The following is a 14,335-nucleotide window of genomic DNA, read 5'->3' on the forward strand; positions in this document are numbered from 1 at the left end:
CAATTTGAATTTGGAAAGGAACGATTTTATCTTCCTTTCTCCACTATGTACCATAGAGGGAAATCTGGGAGAGCCGACTTCAGTAAGGATTCTTACTTTTTGCTGATTTCTATCAGTTTTCGCCAGATCCTATCTGCAGGCTCTGGAGTGAGTGGGGTGTCCAAGTGGATCTCATCTTGGTCACCAGAAACTGTAGAGGAAGAAAGATTATTTCTCCTCCACCCTTTATGGTGAGTACTTGGGCAAGACTCCTTTTTCTCAAGAGTATCTCAAAAATGGATACATTTATCAGGTTAAAATTTCTCCACTGTGGCCACTGTAATTCCACTTTAGCGTTGGTAAGATTAACCTAGCTGTTAAGCATTGAAACAGAAGTTTATTTACCCAAGGCTTTATACTGGACCCAGTCCAGCTCAGAACCCAGTCCAAATATGGCGGGTTTCAGACTTAGTTCAGAAAAGGAAATGCTCAAATGAAGGCTGAAAGCTCTTAACACAAATGCCGTGGAACTAGGATCTAGGAGGGACATACCCAGGACCTTCCAAGGCAAGGAGAAAGCAGCAAGCTTAAGGGGCTCAACAGGTACCTGTGTCTGCTTGCTCTTTACTCCTGGGGGTGTCTGTGATCTCTTTTGGTTTCCTCTTCTGGTGCTAGACCTCTTCAAGATAAAGTGGGGCATATTAAAATTTTTAAGAGTGTTTTTGGGAAAATATCAATTTGAATCTTACACTGCCAAACCAGAAGTGCTTAGGGGCACTCTGTGAACAGGCACCAGGGGAAATATTCCTGCAGAGAAAGCACAGAAACAAAGAAAGGAAATGATCGATTGCCTGTAGCTTAAAGTCTAGTTGGCTTTTTGGTTTGGTTGTCATTAACGTTTTGATTTTGCAGCCTTAAAGCATTTTCAGACTTAGATTTTGGTTTGCTTACATAGGCCACCATGGCATGAGAACCCCTTCTTTCTAATGGCCTCCTTGTTTAATTGAACAGCTCAAGGAAAGTATTACAAAAGAACAAATAAATACAAGTAAACTAAAATAACAGTTCAAAAGAAGAAAGGTCATACCTGGTTGAGGATGATCAGAGGTTTCATGGAAGAAGTGATCTCTGAAATATGTCTGAAAGAACTGGTAAAATTTTAGCAGGCAGGGGATGATTGGGTGGCTCAGCGGGTTAAGCCTCCAACTCTTGAATTTGGCTCAGGTAATGAGCTCTTGGTTTGTGGGACGAAGCCCCACATTGGGCTCTGTGCTGACAGCAAGCAGTCTGCTTGGGATTCTCCCTCTCCCTCTCTGCCCCTGCCCTGCTCACTTGCACATGCATGCACGCACACACACACACACACACACACACACACACACACACACACACTCTGTCTCAAAATAAATAAATATTTTTTAAAAAAATTTAGCAGGCAGAGGTAAATGGAAGGAGGCAATCGGTCCATAAAAGCAAGTCAGACCAAACTATTTGTACTATATGCCATGGAGGTTGGCAGCTGCCGTAGGTGTTGAACAGGTTAATGTTGATTTTCTTTTGACATTTACTTGGCTTAAGAAAATAACTGAAAATGGATCTATGCTATAAAAAATTAATAACTCAAGCAAAAGTGAAATTCTGGCTTTGCTTTACTTACAGAGTGATCTCTGTTGGTTTCTTGAGTTCTCAGCCTCACAGAACCAGCCAGTTCTGTCCATTTTATCTTTCCCTGCCAAAAATCAACCAGCAGAGACAATAGGTCAGAAGCCGGGAGGCTAGAATTCAGCCTCAATTAGTTACTACCGGTGTGACCTTGGGAAAGTCTCCCACTCAGCTGGAACTTCTTCATCCATTAAAAAATAATGAATCATTTCAGGCCTTCTTCACAACACTGGAATGATCACATGAGTGAACATTCTGCAGGAATTCTTTGTAAGCAGTGAAGTGTTCTGCCAAAGACAGACAGTTTTATTCTACCATTTTCCATTGCCCCCCACCCCCTCTGCAGCATAATTATGGCAAATGTGAAAGTGTATAAGGATGTGGTGGCATACCATTGTATTTTATGACTCAGCATTTTCACGTGTTACCATGTGCAATGACTGTTGGTAAGGATATATGTCCCTAGCCTATCTGGAATCCAAAGTGACACTATGCTTTTGTGCTCCTCGGCTATTGCAGGTGGGGATCATTTTCTATTTGCTGGGAGAGCTTTTAACTAGGTTAAACAATTTGAAGCCAGATAGGATATTGAGAATTATGCAGCCACTCTAAGCCCGAAAAGAAATGTAGCCTAAGTACTGTGATATAAGCAAGACTTTGGGTATGTAGCTAACTATGATGGAAAAAGTCATTTTGTGCCCCAAGCAAAAAGAGAATTATGAAAGTAATGTGCCATCAGAAAAAATGGGATGGTTTCCACAGAAGAAAAAACTGAACCACAAATATAGTGTAAGCCCATAGTTGGTCTAAGCAGTGAGACATCTCTCTTGATAGTGAGAATTTGGAGATGATACAGAATTTAACAGGTTAAAATGTTAAGTTACAAAAGAACTGTTTGGGAGAACTGAGTTAACTCAGGACATATTAAATCTCTGTCCTCCTATTTCTGATGGCCTTTCTGAGGGTTTCCACATCCTAAATAGACCAGCTGAAATGAGATTAACTGAGGATAGTATATAGTTCTGGCCCTAAGAAAAACTGAGAAATTTACTAAGCCTTTTTTTTTAATAGTTACTTCTCTCCTTCTAAAACCTACCATGAAATTCTTTTCATTGCCCTTGATGCTTTTTAGACATCTACTTCCTTTCTTTTCTCTTGTCTACCACCCCCCCCCCGACTTGTATATCTATTTTATATTATGTATGGTCACTTACGCCATCCTACATATTCCATTTCCATTTTTTTAATGTTTGTTTATTTTTGAGAGAGAGAGAGAGAGAGAGAGAGAGAGAGAGGGGGAGGGACAGAGAGAGAAGGAGACACAGAATCCAAAGCAGGCTCAGGTTCTGAGCTGTCAGCACAGAACCCGATGCAGGGCTTGAACTCACGAACCATGAGATCATGACCTGAGTTGAAGTCGGATGCTTAACTGACTGAGCCAGCCAGGTGCGCCTCCATTTCCATTTTAAATCCTGTCTAGGCTTCAGAGTTTACCTACACTGGGTTGCAATCCCTCTGGAATATTCCTTCTACTCATATGGTGATGATTGATAACAAATTTGTTGACGTGCCCTTCAGCTCAAGAAATATATTTCTATTTTAAGCTGGACTTCTGAAAACATATATTAATACAGTGGCACTTCAAGAGTAAGAATTTGACTGTAGAAAACCAACAAAAGGGGATTTTGCAGTAAGCCTTACAGAGGGTGTTTAGTTTTTAGTTTAGCGATTTAAAGCTAAACTGGATGATATCTGATAAAACACACTTGAAATAAAAAACAACATACATATAGGTTAAAAGTAAACGAATTGACAAAGCTGTGTCATGTGAACAGTAACCACACACATAGCTAGAATAGGCATATAATATCAGGCAAAATAGAGGTCAGAGAAAGGAATATCACTGAGGACAAAGAGGGACATTTTGTAATGACAGAGTAGTCAATTTCAAAAAAAGTATATCACAATCAAATAAGTATGCACCTCATAATAAATCTTCAAAGTACACGGAGCAAAAATGATAGAATTTCAAGGAGAAATAGACATCTCCACACTTGTAGCTGAGTTCAATACTCCTCCGTCAGAAACTGACAGAACAATGAGATAGTAAAAGGGCTGCCCTGAGCCCCTCCTTCCCCTGATCCTCCTTTAGTCACCCTGATTCTTGAGCCAGGTGTGTGTCAGATTCTGTGATGATGGACAGAGGCAATAGCCTCTCTTGTTCTACAACCATACTATCCATTTCACAGGTGTGCTTCCGTCTATCCTTTTAGGTTCCAGCTCTTATTTGGGGTCACAGCTTGTCTTTGCTCTCTTCCCTACATTACATCATCTTTCCTTCCTGACTGCCTGTCCTGCAGACTGGCTCCAGCATTAAATGCAAAGACAGTAGCCTTACAGACACTGACTCACAAACTCCCATGGTTGTCCAAAGGTCACATCTGTATAGAAAATCTTGTACCCAATCTAGATCTGTATTTATGTACCTCTATCTCTATATAGCTGCATCTGTATCTATGGCCATAGTTACATCTACTTCATACATATAAGCTGCAAATCCTAATTGATTATGGTATAGAAGGCTGATTGGTATGGAATTTGGTGCCGAGAGTGATTCCAGAGGAATAGAATCTTTAGGATTAGTTCTCTGAAATGGTTTTGAGTTTTCTGGACTGGATCCTCTGGTCAGATTAGACTTATAGGCCTTAATGACCTCATTTCCAGGGGAAAAAGTATCTTGGCCATGCATGGCACACAATTTCACAATGATTACTTAAATTATCACCTACAGACAACTGTAAACATGTGCCTATAGAAGCCAATTGCTCTGGGAGGCCTAGTAATTGCTGCCATAGAACATTCTAGTGAAAATAAGGAGTATAATGGGGTTGGTTGGCTGTTAGGCTGCAGAAATGAGGGAAGGGAAAATAATGAGCTCAGGGCTTTAAATTCCAAGTTTAAGGTCTGCCTAAGGGACTGAACGCTTCAATAATTGTCCTAAAGGAAACTCTTAACTGTTATAGCCATAAGGAAGATATTTCTCAAAATCAAACCCAGTGCCTTATCCTGGGGATGCCTGAATTACAAATTCAGATTGAGTTCTGAATTCTAGAGGATCTCTATTGTTAAAGTTAGATCATTGATATAGTTGGAGTAGCACCTGAATAATTGAAAAGGGATCATATAGGCATATTTCAGTGAAGCTTGGTACTTGGAACCTCAAAATTCTGCCAAGCCTTCTTTGTCTATAGAAGAAGACTTTGAACCTCTGCCTAATGAGGTTAGTCTTCTCTTGGCTGAAGAACCTGTACCTGCTTCTCTGGAGGTAGTTATCTGGCAAGGTACAACTGATATTCCTCAGGAACTACTCTCACTATCTCTATTTGCTTACAGACCTATAACTAAACTCAGGACTCAGTAGGTCTCAAAGGATGAAACACAAAGTATGATCCATGAGGAGATCTGATATACACAGTATAACGACTTTTCCAGAATGCTGGGAAATATATGTAGGAAAAGATTTTTAAAGTATAGGATCGAGATGGAAGCAATATTAATTTACATGAGCATAGGGATGCCAGGGTGGCTCAGTCATTTAAGTGTTTGACTTCGGCTCAGGTCATGATCTCATGGTTTGTGGGTTCAAGCCCCATGTCAGACTCTGTGCTGACAGCTCAGAGCCTGGAGCATGCTTTGGAGTCTGTGTCTCCCCTTCTCTCTGCCCCTCCCTTGCACTCTCTCTCTCTCTCTCTCTCTCTCTCTCTCTCTCTCTCTCTCTCTCTCAAAAATAAAATGAACATTATATTTTTTAAAATTATATCAGGATAAATTTAATGATAGGGCTCACTCATCAGAAATTCTGTATTCAAAGCTAAACGGCTAGAAATGACTTTAACAGTTTTCTTGGTTAGCTATCCAAAATGTGGACTCAAAGGTGGCCTATGCTAAATTAAGTTGAAGTGCCAGGTTTTGGGTATACTACAGAGTCAGTTATCCAAACATTAGGGTAATTGAACTATTTCACATATATTTAGTGATTGCTTAACGTATGTATTCTCTGCACAGTATCTAACGTTTATAGCTATTAGTTTGAGCTTATTTTTTAATGTTTACTTATTTTGAGAGAGAGAGAGAGAGAGACAGAGAGAGACAGAGAGAGAGAGACAGAGAGAGAAGAGAAAGAGAATCCCAAGGAGGCTCTGCACATCAGTGCAGAGCTCAATGCGAGGCTCAAACCCGTGAAAATTGAGATCATGACCTGAGTTAAAACCAAGAGTTGGATGCTTTAACCTGGATTGAGTCACCCAGGCACCCCTAGTTTGAGCTTATTAATTACATTATTTAACTTTGATATTTGTGATAGTTTGTTTCCTGTACCTATCTGCTTGCGAGAAGCATGTACTAGAACTCTCTAACCACAACGGCTTGTCTCTTTCTCCTGATTCTATCAGCTTACTTTTTTTATGAAAATAATTCTCTAATGATAAAAAAGTTATATACTTCTTTCTTTAAGTTTGTAACTTGGCCCTTTCCTTTGGGCTCTCCCCAAATAAAACTCTCTTTGCAAAGGAACATTAATAAATAATGGTGATTTTATTAAACCTAACACAGGTCACATGGAAAGGGATTGTATTTCTCAGTGTATAATATTCATTTCAAAATTTTTCATTATATATTCCTCTCCCAAGTTTCCCTTCTTGACCTCCCATACATCAGGCGTCCCCTTTCCCTTCTCTCTGCTCTGCCTCCATCCTGTGTTACCACAGCCCTCTCCACTCAATACCACTAAAACCACTATTCTCTCTTGATTTATTATATATAGTAATTTAGCTCTATCCCAGATTCTTACTGCAAACCATATGACTTAACCCACTACTTCATATAAATTCTGTCTATCTAAAGCCATTTTGATGAGGGTAGACATATTGATTATGCTCAGAAAGTGAAAGATTCCCCAGCACCTAGGCCCCATCTCCCTTAGGAGGCATTTTGGCTTACACATTTAAAAAAAAATTTAACATTTTTATTTATTTTTGAGAGACAAAGAGAAACAGAGCACAAGCAGAGGAGGGGCAGAGAGAGAGGGAGACACAGAAACCGAAGCAGGCTCCAGGGTCAGAACAGAGCCCAATGTGGGGCTCGAACCCACAAACCGTGAGGTCGTGACCTGAGCCAAAGTCAGACTCTTAACCGACTGAACCACCCAGGCCTGGGCTTACATATTTAATACTGTAATGCTTTTCAGTTCAAAATAAGACATTTTTTCATATGCAGAGAAGAGAGAGACAAAATTGTATTTTTTTTTTTCTGGTTATCTAAAGACTATGAGTAACAACCTGAATGAGTGGACTGGATCTGTGTTTTTATTTTAGGTTTTCATCAATTTCCATGATGTTTAAGCATCTCTTGTAGGCAGCCACTGTGACAACTACTAGGTTGACCCATCATTTAATCCAGTTCTGATCCAAGATCATGACAAGAGAAAGTACTGAAAATTCTTGAAAAATCAATGAATTTTAATGGCCTTTTACCTCATTGAATGATTACGTTGACAATGCTTCCTGTCCACACGTAGCTATATACAGAGAACTATCCCATTTTAACATAAATAGTATAATGTTTTAGACGATAGGATATTAGTCTAAGGTCAAAATTAATAGTTACAATTGTCTAAGGCCAACTAGCTCATGAGGGCAAAAACATGTAACTTTAATATTACATCATTCATCGTTACCTCCAATTCAAGTTTACACATCTTTTCTGATGTCAGAAAATAAAAACTCAGCTGATCCTAGGTTACACGGGTCTTAAGCAGCACTAGCATTCTGTGAGTACATATTTTCAGACTACAAACACATTTCAAGTACAGAGTTGACAAGTTGCATTTCTAACCGTCCCCACACAGCCTGAAGAGGTTGACATTATATAATTCATATTAAAGTGCTTTGAAAAGTTAAATGTACCATATAAGTAGACCTTGGTGTGCAGCAATATGATGTCCAGCAATTTTCTTTTATAGCCTTCGGCCAATTATATCTGTGTTATCAATTGACTGTACTCATTGCCAGCAGAGAGCACAGAAATGAACCTCAGTCTGCTACTCTCCTTAATGTACTCTGGGTACTAGACCCACATTCATCTGACCTCTCACGTGTTCCCATAATCCTCTACTTTTCCTCCTCTGTGGGGCCAGGCAAGTGAAGCAGGGAATACAAGAGAGGTTTGGGGCCAATGATGACTGTCCCTGCCCCTGTGTAAAGATAATGGTTGTTATCCATTGTTGTGGTTTTCATGGTTTAAACACTCTTTCAAGGCGTTTCAAATGAGGTGATTCCAAAAGATATTTTTGCTAGTAGTAAAATTATGTATATGTATGTATGTCTTCCCAAACATCTGCTTTGTAGAGTTATACATTGCCATTGCTCATATTCATGATTTAATAAGAGAGAGCTTGGTCTTGGGAGCTGAACAGGGTAGAAATAAATCCACGCTTGACTCATATTGTATTCATAGCCTTGGACAAGTTGCTTAGCTTCAGTTGCTTCTCTTTTTAAGATGTTAATTAGAAAAAAAAAAATTTACCCAACAGAGAGGATGTGAGGATTAGAGATTAGTGTTAATACATGTCCCAGGCTTGGAGTGCTTAGCACACAGTGGATCCTAGGTCATTGGTCACTGATACATATCGCTGGGGCTGCCCCTGGGTGTGGAGATTCCTGGCCACATATTTGTATGGGGCTTTTCAATAGAAACAATTTGATTTGAAGACATTGTTGTAACATATATTGAAACAGGTAGGGTTTATTGGCTTATTGATGAATATTTAATGAGAAGAAAAAAGGTACTTACATATTTATTTTTTTAAGTTTATTTATTTTTAAAGAGAGAGAATGGGGGAGGGGCAGAGAGAGAGAGAATCCCAAACAGGCTTCTCACCGTCAGCACTGAGCTCAACATGGGGCTCGAAGTCACAAATGGTGACATCATGACCTGAGCCAAAATTAATAGTTGGACACTTCATCAACTGAGCCCCCCAGGTGCCCCACTTACATATGAGTTTATTGTCCAGCCAGTGCACATAAATATTCTTTGTGGTGTTCAGATACCATTTTTTCCTGTTTGGGTAGAAGAACCACTTGTTGTGACCTTTACTGTCACATGCACCATCTTAATTTCATATCTCCCACTGTGAGAATAAAGGTGGCAACAGTGTTATTATAGACAATGCTGTGCTCTTCAGAACTTGTGTTTGTATTTTGTATTGAAGCATAGACTTCCTTGCCTCTGTAATTCCCTAATGCCATTCATTTACTGCTGGTTCCATCATTACTCATGACAGTGTATCATCCTTAATAGGGCCCATGATCACTGACTTTCAATGATCCTCTCAAAGGCTGTTACTGACCTTCACTGATAATGACCACAAATGCATATGCACCCAGATTATGCAGGGAAATGAGACCAATAATTTATTTCCTGGTCATGTTAAATTCATCATTTCAAATTTTATTGCATACAATGTAGAAGAATATATCTTCTATGTCACTCTAGGTCACACACGATCACAGCTTTCCTAAAATGTAATCTTTTTCATCTTTGGCCACACTGCTCCCTTCCACATGTTGCCACCAGTGAGAAGGATAAGGGAGGTATTCATGGACAGAGTGCACAGAATATCAGTCACCACCATGGTTTAGGAATTCTTAGTTGCTTAGATCTGAAGCATGAGAAGACTTTCATCAGAAGGACCAATGGTGTTTTAGCAGCAGTCCTGAAAGCCCTCAAGGCCTCTGAAGAGATAGGGGTAGCCCTGCAAGAAGGACTACTCACTCAGGGTGGTGAGCTTGCAAGCAGAGTTGGTACAAACATCCTGGGTGCCAGTGGAGCCCCCTCTACACAGGGTAAAGAATAACCACAATATCCTGCTGTATATTAAAGAAGTACCTGTATGATGGTTGGAATGCACATGGGTAGGTGCCAATCAATAGGCTCATACACACGGACCATGATTTGGCAGTGGGCCTTCAGTATCCCAAAGCCATGCACTTATCCCACACCCAGTGTGAATGAGTGTCAGCCACAGTCAGCATTCTGGAAGTGTGACTTTGCACCATTTCACAAAACACTTACCATATTGGCAGTAGGAGTGATATGCTCACCAAGCTGCCCACTTGGTACTGGGACCTGGCCACTGGCTCACGGGATGATGCAATAGCAGAATCCTCAAGCTTTTTGGCACGTCCAATCAACCTCACATGATTGAGAGGACTATAGGGTCAGAGGGCTCCCCAAAGGAAAAAATGGGGACTTGGATCCACTAGGTCCTCAGCTGGGCATAGAGCTTCAGCCTAGATGACATTGCTGGCACAGTCTGGTTTCAGGTACCAGAAGGGGACTCATAAATTAAAAAAAAAAAAATTTTTTTAATCTTTATTTTTGAGAGAGAGATAGCATGTGAGCAGGGGAAGAGCAGAGAGAGAGGGAGATACAGAATCCGAAGCAGGCTCCAGGCTCCGAGCTGTCATCACAGAGCCTGAAGTGGGGCTCGAACTCATGAACTGTGAGATCATGACCTGAGCTGAAGTCGGACGCTTAACCGACTGAGCCACCCAGGTGCCCTGGGAGTTATAAATTTTTGAGGAAGAAACTCTAAAGCATGGTACCCTCTGAGGAGTAGCCAGAGCAAGGGTCTTGCTTGCTTAAGTCTAAGGTGATATTGCCAGTGGCCATAACCAATCTTTAACAAAGCTAATTGAGGGAGCCAGCGTTTTAGTTGTCTTATGAGCCAACTATGAGCCAAATGTAGGATGGAAACAACATGACTGCCTGTATTTGTTCAAAATTCTGACCAAAACCTTGCACTTGAACAAGGTTCAACAAAATAAGGTCCAAAACTCAGGATTTTCTCATAAGTCTTCAGCAGTTCTGTTCATGGTTACCTCAGGCCGCTTACAGCATGAAGCTGGAATGTAAATAAGGGGTGGCCTCAGCAAACAGGAAGACATTTAAAGGTGACAAACTTATCTAGGACTTTATCTCTTTGTCTATGTTTACTGTAGGAAAAACCACAGTGAGGAAAAGAAGTCACCAGACAGACATACCAGTCAGTGAGCTAGTAACATCAACAAAACACAACAGTCCCATCAATTGACCTTAACCTGTTTCTTAAACCTTTATGAAATATCAGAGAACCTCTTTCAGATTCCATTTCCTCAATGTCTACGATGCTTCTAAAGCTTGTCATCCATGGCAGTAGAAATAATATAGAAATTATGTGATGTGACATTTTGTGTGAAATATCATAGTACAGTAATTGATTATCTAAGGTTATAAGGTATCCAGAATGTAGTTTAAACCAATATCAAAATGTGCTACATAGACTGCTTAGGTTAGAACCAAACAGAAAGCTCTTTTAAAAAAAATGGCTTTTTGGGCTCTAGAATCATGGACTCTGGGAATGGGTTTTAGAAATCTGCATTTTTAACAAATCCATTAGGCAATACTAGCAAAAAAAAAATGTGAAAACCCTTAGATTAAGATCTCAGAAATGATTAAATTTAGCCTCATCTTCTGGAGATAAGGCATTAATTCTGTTTTTTTCAGCTGGATGTTTCATATACAATGCAGAAAATATCAGTGTCTGATAGCCCCGGGATGACCATCTCTTACCATTAGCCCACTGGACACTGAAGTCATCCAGCCCCTCCCTAGCATTGAATAAGAAGGAGTATTTTCATAGATAGAAAAACCCCATCATTGTTGTCTAGATTAGAAGATCAGGTTAGCTTTGGAGGGTCTCAGCCATCTGAAGTTGAGGAATAATGAAAAGCACATGTAGCAAAACATCTTATAGACAGAAAATAGTACTTTTTAATAATTAAAAAAAACAGTAATCTGGGCATTTCTAGATTTATGATTTCTTTAAATTATTTTTTGCCTCAGTTGTTCCTGAGGGCATTTAAATGCTGTTATCATTACAGTATTTCTTCTCTCTCCCTCTTGTGTTGGTATGTGTTGGTAGAAATTGTTGGTTGCTCAAAACAATTGTCTAAGCATTTCTAAAATCTTTAATCTCCATTTAATATCCATTCTAAAGGGTGTATTGCTTTTTTTTTTTTTTGTAATCCAGTGTCTCCTAATGAATATGTTAAACATAACTTAATGTTCAGTTCTGTGGTTTTCCAATGTGAAATTATCTTATGAGGACAGCCTCCCAAGATGGAAAGTTAACCACTGCCTTATTATAAATTCTTTGAGATAGAGAAGTTGACCATTATTATCTCCAGCTCTGGGCTCAGTTATCTACTGGGAAGAAAATAAGAATATGAAAAAAAAAAATTCTGTTGGGAATAGAAAAAGGCAAGTTTTTTAAGTGACTAAATTGACAATGTAGAATCTCAGGCCATTTTGGAATACTCAGGTGCATGAAGGCTAGAATTACTGTATCAGTTTACTTATGTTGAAATTTTTATCATCAGTACACTGTTAACCATAAGAAATCCCATATTTAAAAAATTAAAGAAATAGAGAAAGACAAATATCATATGATTTCACTCAGATGTGGAATTTAAGAAACAAAACATATGAACATATGGGAAGGGGGAAAAAGAGAGAGAGAAAGAGAGAGAGGAAAACAAACCAGAAGAGACTTTTTTTTTTAATTTTTTTTTTCAACGTTTATTTATTTTTGGGGACAGAGAGAGACAGAGCATGAACGGGCGAGGGCCAGAGAGAGAGGGAGACACAGAATGGAAACAGGCTCCAGGCTCTGAGCTATCAGCCCAGAGCCCGACACGGGGCTCGAACTCCCGGACCGCGAGATCGTGACCTGGCTGATGTCGGACTCTTAACCGACTGCGCCACCCAGGCGCCCCAGAAGAGACTTTTAAAGATGAAGAACAAACTGAAGGTTTATTGAACGGAGGTAGGTGGGGGATGGGCTAGATGAGTGATGGGTAGTAAAGAGGGCAATTATTATGATGAGCACTGGGTGTTACATGTAAGTGATGAATTACTAAATTCTACTCCTGTAGAATTTAAATAAAATTTTGAAAAAAAAATTCCCGGGGCACCTAGGTGGCTCAGACAGTTGAGCATCTGACTCTTGGTTTCGGGTCAGGTCATGTGGAGCCTTCTTGAGGTTCTCTCTCTCTCCCTCTCTCTCTCTGCCCCTCCCCCATGCGCACACACACACACACACACACACACACTCTCATTCTCAAAATAAAAAAAATTAAATCCCACCACAAAAAAAATATAGATAGATAGACAAATGAAATAGGTGAGGAATTTTATCTTCAGTCTTTAGTGTTCACCTACTTCTGGGCCAACACATCTCTGTCCTTTTTTCTTTTCCCTGAGTAGGATGTTGTTTTCCAGTATCTGCCTGTCCCTGCATCACCATGGAAAAGCATCGCATAGCCACAAGTCTTTCTCACTGTTTACAGCCTTAGCAATGGGTGTAATTGACCCAGAATTTACTTTATATGGAATTTGATGATAGGCTTTTACTTTTTAATTTAGGAACACAGGATGAACATGACAAAGTGGATAACTAAAAGATTTTCTTTTAGGTGAATGAAATATATTCTGTGTTCATTAGCCACAGTATGCCTGGCACTTAGCTTGGAGTTCAGGTGAGCCCAAAGAGAATGCTGGCCATTGTCCTTTTAGAATTACAGCCTAGATTGAAAAACCAAAGTAAAACACACACACACACACACACACACACACACACACATGCACTAACAATCCACGACTCTAATAATGTGCTGAGTATTACGAAGATTCAGAGAGATGAAAGAGAGAACTCATTTTACATTCAGAAAAAGACAACAGAAAAAAAAAGAGTAATGTTTTCATTTTCTATTGTTTAGTTTCTCAGCCTGAGAGTAAACATGCTTCTTTTCCCATCACTTCAGTATTTTTCATGTAATTTCCCACTCTTTTCCAATGAAGTAAGACCCATAGACTGCCTTAAAATCTGCATTTTAATAAGCTTCATAAATTGAATGTTCTGATAAGAATAAAATATAAAACAGTAAGATATATTTTCCTCAACATTCTTTTGATAAATAAAGTTATTTATTTTTTTAAAGTTTATTTTTTGAGAGAGAGAGAGAGAGAGAGAGAGAGAGATGGAGAGCCCACAAGTGGGGAGGGGCAGAGAGAGAAAGACACAGAATCTGAAACAAGCTCCAGGCTCTGAGCTGTCAGCACCGAGTCTGACTCAGAGCTCAAACTCATGAACTGTGAGATCATAACCTGAGCCAAAGTTAGTCGCTTAACTGACTGAGCCACCCAGGAGCCCTGGCAAGTAAAGTTTTTTAAAATATTGTGATAAATATGCCTTTCAGGCAAAACCATTTCCTTTTCTGATGTATTTCTTTTATTAGTTAATATATGTTATGTCCAGGCTAAGGCTTTCAAAATATTTTTGGTAATATAAATGTTTAATGAATCAGATAATACTTTATTAGGCACAATACACAAGATTCTAATAAGAAAACATTTTGTTCTAATTATCTTTACCATCTCTTGGCAGGAAGACAATAATTCTGAGCTCTTCATATTGCCAAATTTTCTTTTTTTAAGGGGATATTATTGGTACCTGGCAAAAGATAGAACTAAAAGAAAAACAAATACCAGATAGGGGACAGAAATTAATGAGTTAGAGGATAGAAAAACTAGAAAA

Source organism: Prionailurus bengalensis, chromosome A1 (assembly GCF_016509475.1).
Source record: "Prionailurus bengalensis isolate Pbe53 chromosome A1, Fcat_Pben_1.1_paternal_pri, whole genome shotgun sequence".
NCBI classification, from domain to species: Eukaryota; Metazoa; Chordata; class Mammalia; order Carnivora; family Felidae; genus Prionailurus; species Prionailurus bengalensis.